This window comes from Plectropomus leopardus, chromosome 23 (assembly GCF_008729295.1).
Source record: "Plectropomus leopardus isolate mb chromosome 23, YSFRI_Pleo_2.0, whole genome shotgun sequence".
Lineage (NCBI taxonomy): Eukaryota > Metazoa > Chordata > Actinopteri > Perciformes > Serranidae > Plectropomus > Plectropomus leopardus.
The window spans coordinates 3,362,583-3,376,128 of record NC_056485.1 but is presented as its reverse complement, the minus strand read 5'-3'; the positions used below and the strand labels follow the sequence as shown (position 1 = coordinate 3,376,128).

The 13,546-nt window shown below is 36.1% G+C and overlaps 1 protein-coding gene across 2 annotated transcripts in view; it reads left to right on the top strand.

Annotated features, from left to right (window-relative positions):
• The first annotated feature begins 7,340 nt into the window (after positions 1-7,340).
• Positions 7,341-13,546, top strand: part of nat16 (N-acetyltransferase 16) — a 28,788-nt gene continuing 22,582 nt past the window's right edge. For both annotated transcript variants that reach the window (XM_042512790.1, XM_042512789.1), the window contains exon 1: positions 7,341-7,486. The gene's annotated coding sequence lies outside the window, so the exon portion shown is untranslated. The remainder of the gene's footprint in view (positions 7,487-13,546) is intronic.

The window sequence follows — 13,546 nt, the reverse complement described above, 5'->3', positions numbered from 1 at the left end:
ATATATGCAAGAGCGTAGTTTGGGATTGCAATGTAATGGGGCACAGCACAAAGGGGAGTCCCTCAGAAAAAGAAAAAGTAATTTGAATCATATTTCCACACACGTTTAAGGACTATGTTAAACAAAACAAAATGTGGTTAATATTTAAATTTGTCAGAATGCTAAATTCTTCCATAACTGTACTATATATGCTAAATATTCGACTCATCTGTGGTTTATAAATAATAATAATAATAATAATAATAATAAATAATAATAATAATAATAATAAATAATAAATAAATAATAAATAAAAACCATTATCAGTCCAACGAGAATGCATTTGTTCAACCAAAGTAACCCTTATGTTTTCATTTCTGTAATAATAATAATAATAATAATAATAATAATAATTCTGAAATACCGTGAAACTGTGATATTTTTAAGATGGCTATCCTACCATGAAAATCTCATACTGTTGCAACCCTATGCAAACAGTATCCAGCATTAACTCTATGTTTACTCTGTGTTTGTGTAATGTCATATTTTTAGTTTTTTATTTGTCTGTGTGCACAGTATTAAGATTGTTTTCAGCAGCATTTAAAATATAAGTTGACATTTCTATGACTGAATTTTCATTTGCTCTTATTTTAGAGGTTTTTGGCGAGAAAGTTGGATGATTTCATGCTGGTATGTGGTTATTAGCATGTGTGGGTGTCTCTTCCAGGCAAGACAAGTTCATTGCAGCCTTGGAGATGTCCCAGAGATCACATGATGGACTTTGAACTTGACCTGGCTTAGTCTATGAAACTGCTTTGAGCCACCAATAAAAATAAGCAGCAGGCAGCAGCCCTGATATGCACTGCTCCAGACAGAGCTGGACAAGCCTTTAACATGTCAAGGCAATCAGTTTCCTATTTTTTAAAGTAAAATCAACTCAGATTTTACAATGAACTAATCAAAGTTGCATCATTAAAATGCCATCTTTTCGTCCTGTCATATCAGCAGAAATGTTCATTCCAGTCTGATGTTGAAAGCTAATTTAAGTTACTTCTTAGCCAATTTAATGCATGAAGGATTTTTATTTCATTTAAATAACTTCTAAATAAATTGGGGTTTTTTTGGTGTGTTTTTTTTAAATAGGTGATTTTTTTAGGGGTTTAATAAATGCCAAGAGAGGGACTTTAATACATCCATTTTAAAAAATGAATGCGTTATTCCTACTGTCTAAGTGAGTCCAAAACATATGATCAAACATGCAACTGTCTCCCAAATTTGTCAACACAATGAAAAAAGGAAGTGAGTAAAACTAATACTGGAACTAATAAAAAAACAAACAAACCTACAACTACTATGACCTGAGCAGAAGAGATTTTATTTCAAGGCACTAACATTTTAGTCCGGTTAGCTTCAGCAGGTGCAGAGAAGTTGATGCCTGAACTACAGTTCTCATTTTGAACAACAGAGGACGACAGAGCACAGACAGTGTGGAAATAGTGCTGCAGTCCTGTCACACTTCAGTAAGTGACTCCAAGTTATGACTGAGCTATATGCAGCTATATATTTCATATGTTTGAAGACTTAATGTGCAGTGTAATAAATGAGCACTTGATCCGTATTGATTTTACACAATGAATCACTGACTCAGTCAATTTTTATTGAAGTTTGGAGAAATATGGTTTTAAAAATCTTCTGGTCAAAGCTAAAATGAATAATATTTGTGCTTATTAAACAAAAGTTTAGCCCAGTATCACATGTCACATGATCTCAGTTGGATCTCATTTGATGGATATAATTCAAAGGGGTAGCTCACCCATAAACTTAAATTCAGTCAATATCTACTCACCCTTCATGCTGACAGTGAAGTTTTATAGTCCACAAAACATCTGCCAGAGTTTCATAGGGAAAAGGTGTTGCACTCATCCTCCAAACAATTTAAGCAAATATTGACCAGGATTCAACCATAACTACATTAAAAAAACGTAATAAAACCTCAAAATGTCTCCATACTGCATATCTGAAGTATTTCAAGTGTAGCAGCCCTCAGTATCGATGATTACGCATAGAGTTCAACTGGTGCAAAATCTTTATTCTGTATTGAGCACCGTGAAAGGAAGGAACAATAAGCCTCTCGTACAATTCAATTTAAATAATTTATACATACTCACCCAACACAGTATTCAATGTTAAAAGAGAAACACTCATGTGTCAACTTTTCACTTAATTCAAGTAAAACACAAGAAACGTGTGCTCCAGAAAAGGATAAGCACTCAATGAGGATCCTGGGGTCACTGATCAGTAATTATGACTTAAATGTGAATGCCAGAGAGAGGTCAGAGAGAGTTAGAGAGCAGTGAAGACTAACACATCTTTGGGGTCATCAAGTGGGAACCTCCTTTCATCAGTGTTTCACCTAGTTGGTCCCAGGCAGTGAACTCAGGTGTCCCAAAGCCACTCCCCTAGTGCCAGCCCTCACTGCTCCTATGCAGCCCAAACAGCCCTGACACCTTCAACAGACCCAGCCTCTGTTTATGCAAGCTCCAGGTAGTGGCAGTACCACCTAAAACAGGCCACTCCCACTCCTAAATACCCTCACACTTCCTGGTGTTTCTCCTGAGAGGACTGATTGGTGGATCTTTCCACCTGATCTCAAGGAGATGTCTGTTAGTGTATCCCCCTGCTGGTCCCCAACTACCATTGTTCCTCCTAATCCAAATCCACTGACTGGATTTAACCGCCTCATCTGACATTTCCCTCACTGTCTTCCTCAAACTCCGTCCCCTTACTCCCAGTTCCCCCAGGAGAGAGATAGCTGATCTAGCTACAAATCCCCTCCATCCCACTTCAACTGGGTGAACCCTAGCTTTCCATCCTTTCTGCTCAGTTTCTGCCTGTAAGTCTGTGTACCTCAGTTCTTCTTCCTTCCTTTCCACTGAAGAAGCGACTGTAAGCTCAATGAAATAAACAATCTGTTGACTTACTAACCACAGCGTGATGCCAGGCCTAAAATTAGCACAGACTATTTCTTGGGAACTAACAAGCTTTCCTCCTAAATCTACCTGCATTTTCCAATCACACGCTCCCTCCAGGCGATCACACCCCTGCCTCCTCCCTAACTTACTGCCTTTATGTTTCTACCCATCACGTACAAACTGGATCTCTAGACTCTCCTTTTTAAAACCTCCTGAATTCACATGTCTTCTTCTCCCCTCTATACCTGCAGCTAAGCTTCACAGCACCTAATTGTGTCGCCACGTATACCGGCCCTGTGATAAACTAATTTTGCAGCTTGACAAAATATGTCTTAAAGTTGCAGTACCAAAACACAATGGACATGATGGGTCGCCATTTACCCAGAGCTTCAAGTGCTTACCTCCACAGATGAGCTCACCTTACCCCGAATGCTGCTAAAACTGTGCCAGTAATCTTATTGCATTGTCCCAAAATATTGCAGCGTCTCTTCCTATAAATACAATATAACAACGTGACATAACTTGCTTCGCCTACCAAGGGTGCAAACTTCTGACTGTCGACCAGTACTTATACTTCCTGAACCCCAAACCGACTCGACCCGACATGATTGCACTCCATGACAAACAAACATTTCATTTAGTGCACTGCCTTTGAAAACACCTTAAAAGTTAGCACATTAGAGAGAAATTGCTACCTACCAAGCTGCTCTGCTCTCTGGACGTGAGGCAAGCCTAATTACAATGAGGCAAACCTGGTGTGTGAGGGCGCATCTGCTTAATTTCTAATGGTTCCAGCGCACGCAGCTCAAACCTGGAACCTCCGGTGGCCACTTACACCAAGTTTCCTGAAGCCCCGATGTACCAAGTTGTTTAGAAAAACGTCACCATGTTTTTGAATGATTTTTATGCGAGAAATCAGTAAGAAGTTGAGGAAAGATGACCTGAAAATTAGCAGAAGAGAAAAGAAAAAAAAGTCCTAAGAATTAAAAACACTACTAAATGTAGTTTTCTGGACACTTTTTCCTATTTGAAAAAATAAATAAATTAAAAAAATTAAAATTATTCTCTAATAATCCTCCCCCCTTTTTCAAAAACAAAATTTCAGGTCATTTTCTTGTCTCAGTTTGTTTGACATTTCCTGTCAAGTTGGTCATTGCCTTTCTCACCCATGTTTTTTTTTTAACTAAGGGTTAAACAGCTCGTGAAAGGTGTCTGGAACCAGCACAAGAAAACTGACAATCCAGTGTTATTAATAGCAGAGCTCAGGGCGTGCAACCTTGTGTGCGGTAATGTATTGACAAGGAGAAATGTCCCCATCTGTGTAATCAATGCCGGTGCTCAGGTCCGCTCTGCTGATAGGACCGCTGTCACATTGATTAAAAAAGTCATTTAGTTCATTAGTGCTCTCCCGGCTCCCATCAAAGGATGACTCTGACCTCCTGGCTCCTAATTTGTAATGTGCCTTGTACTTTTCCAAAACTCACCACCATCATGCCCTCTTTATTTCTGGATGTGCCTGTTCATAGTTTTGTTGCATATTATTTTATTGTGGACATTTATACGACAGAGACAAACCCATGATGTTGCGGTTATATGATAGTGTGTCTCAACCAGCAGGCCACATTACGCCACATTTTCCAACTTCCAAAAAGTGCATCAATACATAAATTCTTAAATCATTATATAAAATTTTAACACTTTTATTTTTGCTCCCATTTTTTACAGGTTTAATTCAAAGATCTCAGACTTTTTATGCACTCAAAAGATATATTTCTCTCCAAGTTTGGTCACAAATTAGTTCAAATCCCTGCTGGTGAACACTTATCACTTTCCAAGATAATCTGTGACTGAAGACCCACTTCCATCTGTCAGTACACATAAAACAAACGCTTAGTGCGTCACTTTACCCTTAGAAACCTGAATTGTCAGCTTTCTTGTGCTATGTTGAGATGCCCTTCACCAGCTGTTCAACCCTTTAATAACCTGGTTTGAAAATTCTAATTTTCATCTCTTTTTTTAACCTTCTTTTTTTTTGTTTTAGGTAGTTTTCCTGCAACTTTTTACTAATAAATCTCTCATTGCCTTCTCGTCATGTTTTTGAAAGAAATAAAACCTATATTCTCAGGTTTCAAAGGGTTAATATAGCTCGTGGAGACAGCTCATTCTATATTACTTTTTTTTACTTTATATGGACATTTTCATCCATATCAATGCATCATATTCTACTGACTGAACATACATATTGCATGTAAAATTTGGAAGCACAGAGTAGCAGAATATGTAAAAAGTACAATATTTCCCCTGAAAATGTAGTGCAGTAGAGGTATAAAGTCGATAAGTAGATTGAAAAAGGCTATTCAAAATGATTTTGGAGCGACGTGTTTGACAGCTTTATCATATACCCCTTTTTTCCCCTTCTTTTTTTATTTTAGACATGTTTGCAGTGTGTCGCACAAAATAGCAGCAATGCGAGCTCTGATTGGCCAGCTGTCGTTTTCTTTCTGTGAGCAGGAACAGGTGGCAGGCTCCACAGGGTCAGAGGTCAACAGCTGGTCACTTTTACAATTTTAAAATTCATCAGTTTAAGAAAAAAAGATGAGGTTTTATTGTCATAGTTTTAATGAACTGTGTTTTTAATGCTTATGTTTATCATTTACACAATCAAATTAAGATGGCTTTTAAAGTGATCATTATTTTTCTGCCCCTTAATGTTTATAGTAGATTTTCATACTGCAAATACACATCTCCCTTACCAGAAAACACACACAGAAGGGCAATGATAATTGTGTAATATTTATTAAATTGTAATATTAGTTTGAATAAAAATAGTGACGGATCAGTGAACAAATTTTCATCTATAAAACACTCCCAATACATGTTATAAGAGACTTGCAAAATTTCAGTATTATTTATAATACTGTTTTCAGTATTTCCTTGTTTAACATAAATTAATGAATTTATTTTAGTTTATTTTTATTTAGGTCAAAGTCAACATTTAGAACATGTTACTGAGGAGTGAAATTACAGATTTTTAAAAAATAAAAATATAATGTAATGTGATATGTTAACAAACAAAAACATTTTTAACAGTTTTTTATGTTTATAGAGAATGTAATCTAATTTTAAGAAGAACGTTCTGGGAACTAAAAGAAAACTTGCCAGTGAAAATGTTACTCAAACATTACACTGGTTGCTTTGTACCATTCTCAGAACATTGTTAGAACCAAAAATTGCTAGCTGGGCAGATGAGAGATAGAGTGATGCATTGTCATATTCATAAAGAAGTCCATCTAAAGACTGACTAAAGTCCTCTGTAGAAGAGGAAAAACTGCTATTTGTCTCCTCTGTCGCTGCGCTGTCAGTCTGCTGCGATCTATCAATCAGTTGTGTGATCAGCAAAATGTGTTATTTATTTTCATGAGGCCTATGTGGCCTAGTTATTATTTTTTAAGTGATTAAAAAACTTTTCTCTTTATTTATTTTTCTACTTTGAGGTAATTTTCTTGGATGTTTTACTTCTACTTTTTTGGAGCTAATTTTGGGGTAATTTCTTCTTGTGGTGCTCATTGCCTTTTTCCCATGATTTTTGAAAGAAATAAAGTCAATTTTCTTAGGTTTCAGCAGGTTTAAGCAGCTAAAAATGTTGGTTCAACTTAAACTATTGCATGATTTGCACTGGCCTATATTTTTATTTTTCATGAGTGTATTGAAATATATATGTAATACAAGAGAATTTTCATCCAGTAAAGAAAGGTACAGAAAGATCTAAGACTGGCTATGGGCAGCTCATTGCCATAAATATAAACAGCAGTGGGCCCAGGATACATCCTTGCAGTCGGCTACCTCTTGAAAAAGCTTTGTCAAATGGCTCTCCTTTAGTTTCCTCCATTTTGAGAATAACATCCTGAATTCCATATCTTCAAAGCTTAGTGATAAAAACATCCAAAACAACTGCTTTTTAGGGATCCAAAAATACCCCAAGTGATTTTTTTTTTGTCTTTCAGGTCAGAAAAAAGCCCAACATCATTGTTTTTTTTAAAATCCATACTGATATTTAAACAGGATGGTATTTATAGTAAGTGCATTCTCTTTGAGTTTATTTTAGTAGGTCTGATGGCATTTTATCTACTTAAAAAAACACCTTTTGCTAAAGATCTGACGTAAAATCACTAGGAAAGAAAATGAAATGAGGTGCGGTGCTATCCAACCATTTGTGTGTCCTTGGAAGTCTCTGCACGTCTCTGCACATTGATACCGACACACGGACACACACACACACACACACACACACACACAGAGAGAGAGAGAGATAGTGGAGGGGGTTGCGGTGATGCTGGGGTTGACGTAGGGAACTGGGAGAGGCGGGGCTTGTGGTGGTTCGTGCTGAATCTCCAGTTGATCACCGGGAGAGCCGGTCTATCTGCCTTTCATTCATCTCCGGAACTGTGCAACTTGTGCATCAAAAGCCCGTGAGACCGTCTTGTCCATCCTCCGACCAGCGACACCGAGGACGCCAGCGCCGGCCATCATCCGCGGTAAGACCCGCAGAGCGGACGGCTGGAAAGCGGCTGCCGTTTAGATAACGTATCTGTCCTGTAGGTTGTGTGAAGGAAAATTACCAGCCGACAGCATCCCTGCACGGGCTGCGGAGCGCGTGCGGTGCTCAGCGGTGCTTAGCAGGCCCACTGGGTCCTCTGTGACGTATCGGATTTTATGGTATTGTTTGATTTTAATCTCCACTGCTATTATGTAATATTCTTAAAATGTGCTATAGGCTTCTCAGTGACGACACATAGTGACCTTGTGGGATTATTTGGGCTATTTGAGATATTCTGTGCTCGGTTATCACGGTGACGACACACAGCACTGCTCAATAACCTTCAAATAATCTTATACAATCATATTTATGCCCATGAGAGGCAGTTTTTTTTATTGTGGTTTGCAGATTAACATGTAAAACCTTATTAAGGTCATTGTGGTGATATTCCAATTTAGTCTCATTCATCCATCCTATCTGCTCAGCTGCTCTTGCAATGCTACATGAAAGATGAACATGCTACTGATCTGACTTCAAATCTATAAAAAAGGCAAATACACATTATTTCTTGTCCAAAAAAAGGAAAAACGCTCTAAATGCTGCCTTTTTGCATTCAGATGCCTTTCAGTGACATTTAAAATATCTGAAACCTGAGAAAATTGGCTTGAAACATGGGGCAAAGACACTGAGCAGTTTAACAAGACATGGCCCCTAAAAAATAAGCAAAAAACATCAAAATTATTTGGAATAAGCAAAAACAAAACAATTTAAAAAAAAAAAAAGTCAAAATAAACAAACAAAAAATTACAAAAAAGAAATCAAGAAAAAAGTGTTGATAAAAGATATATGCATTTGTTTTATAGGCCTATATGTAGTTTTTAATAATCATCTGTCAGTTTTCTTGTGCTGGATTCAGAAACCTTTCACTAGCATTTAAACCTCTGAAACCTGAGAAAATTGGCTTGATTTATTTCAAAAACACTGGAGCAAAGGCAACAAGCAGCTAAACAAAACATGGACCCAAAAAAAAGCAAAAAAAGTAGAAAAATAATTACAAGAATATTGTTGGAAATGAGCTAGAAAACAAACAAAACAAAGCAAAAAAAAAAAAAGAAGAGAAAAAGGAAAAAGAAACATGAAGAAAATCCTTATACATTAAGTATATACATATGTATTTATTTCAATATATTATTATGCATTTTATTTCTGTAACATTATCATAAATCTAGTTTTCTTTATTCTTTGTATAATCTTTTAATAATAGTCTGTTAGTTTTCAGTTTTAGCATTTAAACCTCTGAAATCTGAGAAAATTGATTGGCTTTTTTTTTTTTCAAAAAACATGTGGCGAAGGCAATAAGCAAGACAAGGCCCAAAAACGTAAGATTTGTAAAAATACAACAACAAAAAAACCCCAAAAAATTATTTAAAAATAAGCAATAAACAAACATATAAATAAATAAAAGAAAACAAAGAAAGACAAAACAACAATTTTGAAAAAAAAATTCCTTTTTTGAATGGGGACAAAATAACAGAAACACCTTGTTCAGCGGACGGTAATGATGAGGATGCAGCTGCAGTCAGTCAGTCAGTCACAACTCCTCAGAGTAGGATGGAAACCAGGGATCTGTTTAATCATGGGTTTAAATGATTAGTCCATTCATCAAGTAGTGATTTAATCAATTTTAGATCATTAAAATTGACCAACAACTACGCAAATAATGGTCCAATCATTCAGATGATCACTTGAACAAAAATGCCAAACATTAAATGTCAGTAAATTTGAGTATTTTCTGCTTTTCTTTGTTCAGTGTGAGTATAAATTAAATATATATTTGGCTATTGGACCCTGGGAATTTGTGATGGACATTTTCCTCAATCTTATTAAATTTTTTAGACCAAATAACCAAGGTTTGCTGATATCTGAATCAGTTTGATAATTAGTTACAGCCCTAGATTAGAGATTAATCTGTAGATTAATTCTCAGATTAATGCATTTATGAGTTTTTCTATAAATTGTCAAAAACATAATGGAAAATGCTTATCACAGTTTCCCTTAATGGTCTAAATGATTTTATTTAAATTGAAAGATATTTAATTTACAATGGTGTCGAACAGAAAAAAGCAGCAAACAATAATTTGTGACTTGAATGTTGTCAACTCATTTTCTGTTGATTAATCACCAAATTGAATCATCACTTCAGCTCTTAAAAGCATTAACCATATACTACAATACAATAATCAATCAATATGGTCTATTTTGGTGATTTGTTTTAAAGGTCCCATATTGTAAAAAGTCATATTTCATATTTTCTTATTAAATATACAGTAGGTATAGGTGCTGTATAAATACAGTGAAAATATCAAAACAATTTTAAAGAGTAAAGCACACAATCCATATTCAGAAACTGTGCCTTTAAATGAGCTGTTAGAATTTCTTTTTTCTTTTTTTAAATAATTGTACATAAGTAAGAAAATGAAATGACCAAATAATAAAAAATAAAAAATCAAATCAAATAAAAAAAACAAACAAACAAACAAACTAAAACAACATCAATAGTTTAACTATGGTCATAAAACATATCTTATCTTTTGCAAAATTATGGAATATTTTCATGGTTCTCATGTCTAAAAACACATTGGGAACCGGTCCAGAGGATCCTGGACCAGGATTATTTGCGGGATGGAGTATTCTTGATCCCGTAAAATACTCCAGCAGCCCCGTCCAATTAGATCTGTTGCAATTTGGGAAGCCGTCTGCCATCCTCTGATAAAACCTCTGGGGGCAAGAGCCAATATTTTGGGAGATTTGTTGTAGCCAGTGGATATCCAGATCAAGACTTCCTCTACATGTGCTACTCATTTTGGCATCTCTACACAGTAAAAAGAAACTATTTCTTTTAACTTAAAAAAGTTGATTTCTTGGCTGCCTTAAAATTTTAAGTTGACTGAATTTGAGAAGTTAAATTGAGGTAATTTCTGTAGGGATTCAACTTGTCTTCTCAAATTTAGTCAACTTAAAATATGAAGGAAGCCCAAAAACTAATATTTTTAACCTTAAACAAAAAGTCTATTTTCCCAGTGCATGGACAGTTATCTACTATGAATGCCAGTTAATAAGATAAAAACTAAAAAAAACGCTAAATATTCACAAGACGATATCAGATGAGCTCTGATGTTGCATTTTCGTAGTACTACTCAGACTACAAACTGACCACAAACAGACCTCAATCGGAAACCAGAAGGCTTCCGATACCAAAATCTTATACCATTGTGAACAGATTCTGCATACATAAGCTGATGTCTGTTTGTAGAGATAAAGTCTATTGTTGCTTAATTTTCTGCTGAACTGAATGCAAAGTTCCAAAACCTGGAAAAGTTATGGAATTCCACATTTTCCAGGCATGGGAAAGTAAAAGTAAAAATCATTGAATGCTTTGGAAAAGTCATGGAATTTTGTTGTGCGTTATAAAATTGTTTCCATGGATAACCTTCCATTTAATGTAACTTAATGGCAAATGTAGATTTCATAATTCTGTAGCTGTCAACGTAATGCAGCTTAAATATGCGTCTAAGTGAAGTTTTGTTTCCCATCACGATCTAATTTATATTAATGACCGCCAGCTGGAATTATGTTTGAATAGACTTTGAATCTGATTTATTTAAATATTTATTGAAGGTACTTCAAAAGTCATGGAAAAGTTTTGAACTTTTGTCCATGAAAATGTGTGACTGAATGATTAACCAATTGATTAATTCAAGTGTCAACATAACTCTTGCAATTCAATAACTATAACCATTTTATATGTTTATCTTTGAGAGGTTTGAAGTAGAATTTCTGGTACCTGTTTTGAGTCAGATTTTGATTGTGGCAGAATTTGATAATGTTTTAGCCAATTTGAACAAAATAACAGAAACACCTACTGATTGATGGCAGGTAAGGAGGAGGTCTGCAGCCATTTGAAATGCTGCAGTGTCTTTAACCTCTTCTTTAAACCAGTTAGCCAGAGAGCTCATCCAACCTGAACATGATCCAGAACCTCCCAGACTGGGATCGGTATATTCTGTTGCATTCGGCACTTCAGAACAGTCCGACTCTAAATAGAACAACAGGACGGTTATACTGTAGCAGCGTGGGCGCCAATATTTATTTCCCACCAGAGTAGTGTCGTCAATCCTTATGGGCTTTGACCTCGAGGCATTTATTATAATGTACTCTGCCTCTTTGTGTAATTTGAAATAAAGACAAGTCTACAAAGTAGTCCATATTTTTTAAAGCACTGCTCTTAATAGACAGATAGTTGGAGCTGCATTTAAGAGTACATTGTGCAAAAGACAAGCTTGTCTTTGTGTAGTATATCTCTATTGATGTCAACCAATGATAGCCTAGATAATTGAGGCTTGATTATAAACCTAATTGGCTTGATGGATGAAATATGGATAGGCATAATTGTTTTCTAAGATCTTACACCAACATGCATATTTGGGCTCCTCCCCATGGGTTATGCAAGTGCTACCCCCACTCGGGTAAACTAAGTAGGTCCCCCATGTGGACTCCCCATGTGGGCCCTGGTTGAGTCACCAATGGGAAATAAGTGCATGGGTTGAGAATAGGCAACATGAATGGGGCCCATTTGTGTATACCCAATTGGTAAGACTTTTGCAAACACCATCAGTTGGGGCCCAACTAACACCCAGTGTAATCCTTAATAAAACCAATGTGGGCAATTTGGCATGGGGTCAGCCCACTGACAATCCCATATAGGGCCCATTTTCAGCCCATTTAGTACCCACATGGGCCCCCCATACAATGTTGGCTAGAGGCAGATATGCCAGGGTGTGTTGCCATACACCTGAATTAAACTGATATGTTTATTTAGGATAACTAAAACTCTTCAAGCTGTGCATTCTAATCCTTGGTTAAACCTAATTTGTATAATAAAACTAACACCTTGTGACAAGTGAGGATGAGGGTAGAGTTCACTTTTTCAAACTAGCCACAGACACCAGGGCTTAATTTGTATGAGATGCTAACGAAACGTGATTCTAAAACTGTTGTCATACAAAAGTTATTTTATTTATGACTCGTGAGTAGGCTACTGCTAATATTATATCCAGTCATTGCAGTATTAACCTGTTCCAGGGCCCCTGGGGCAGAAATGTATCATTTGGCCACCTTCTGTGTTTGGGGCATCCAAAGTTTAGTTACTCTTTTATTTTTCTTAAAAGTGATATTGGGCAAAAATAACCCAAAAGTGACCAGAAAACAAACCTTAAACCTCATGTCAACTGAAGCCTGTCATCCAAGATAACAAAATCTAAATGTTTAGTAGTTTTTCTCCTACATGGTTAACTGGTGCTAAAATGACTGCAAAGCCACCAATGTTTGCAGTACTTTGTGACTAAAATCCAAACTGAATACCAGCACATTCCAGTCTGGTGCCTAAAGCTTTTTGTAAGTGCCTAAATGCATTAAAAACATGAAGGAGTAGCCTTCTGTCAGTATACAGTAAATAATATTTTGACTACTTAATTGATATAATGTGAGGATTAGCAGTACGGTTGACTCTGGTTGTAACATCAGGATGATTTACTCACTCTTCTGCTCCACTGTGCCCAGAAAATAGTCTATGCTCTGTGACTGCAGTACAAAGAATAACCATATGGTATATGTATTTCAACAGCGCTCCTAATAAACAGTTCAACTCCAAAAATAGAAAATCTACTTGTGGTGGCATATGTTTTAGTTGTGGCAGGCTTCCACATATAAATGAATGTATGGGAAACCCTGCTAGCATGAGCATGTTATAGAGTGTACAGCTAGCATGTACTACTAAAGGTTATTGTCAATTATGGTGACATGAATATGTTAAGCATGCAACATTTAAAATGTTAGCATGCTAACATTTGCACATCATGTCATGGCATGTCAGCATGCTAATAATGTATGTAGGCCTACTACATAACAATGTATTAATTTCCAATTTGTGAACTAATGTCATTGGTTTGAACTAATGTCATTGGTTTGTAGGCTGCATTTAGTATATTAACATGCACAA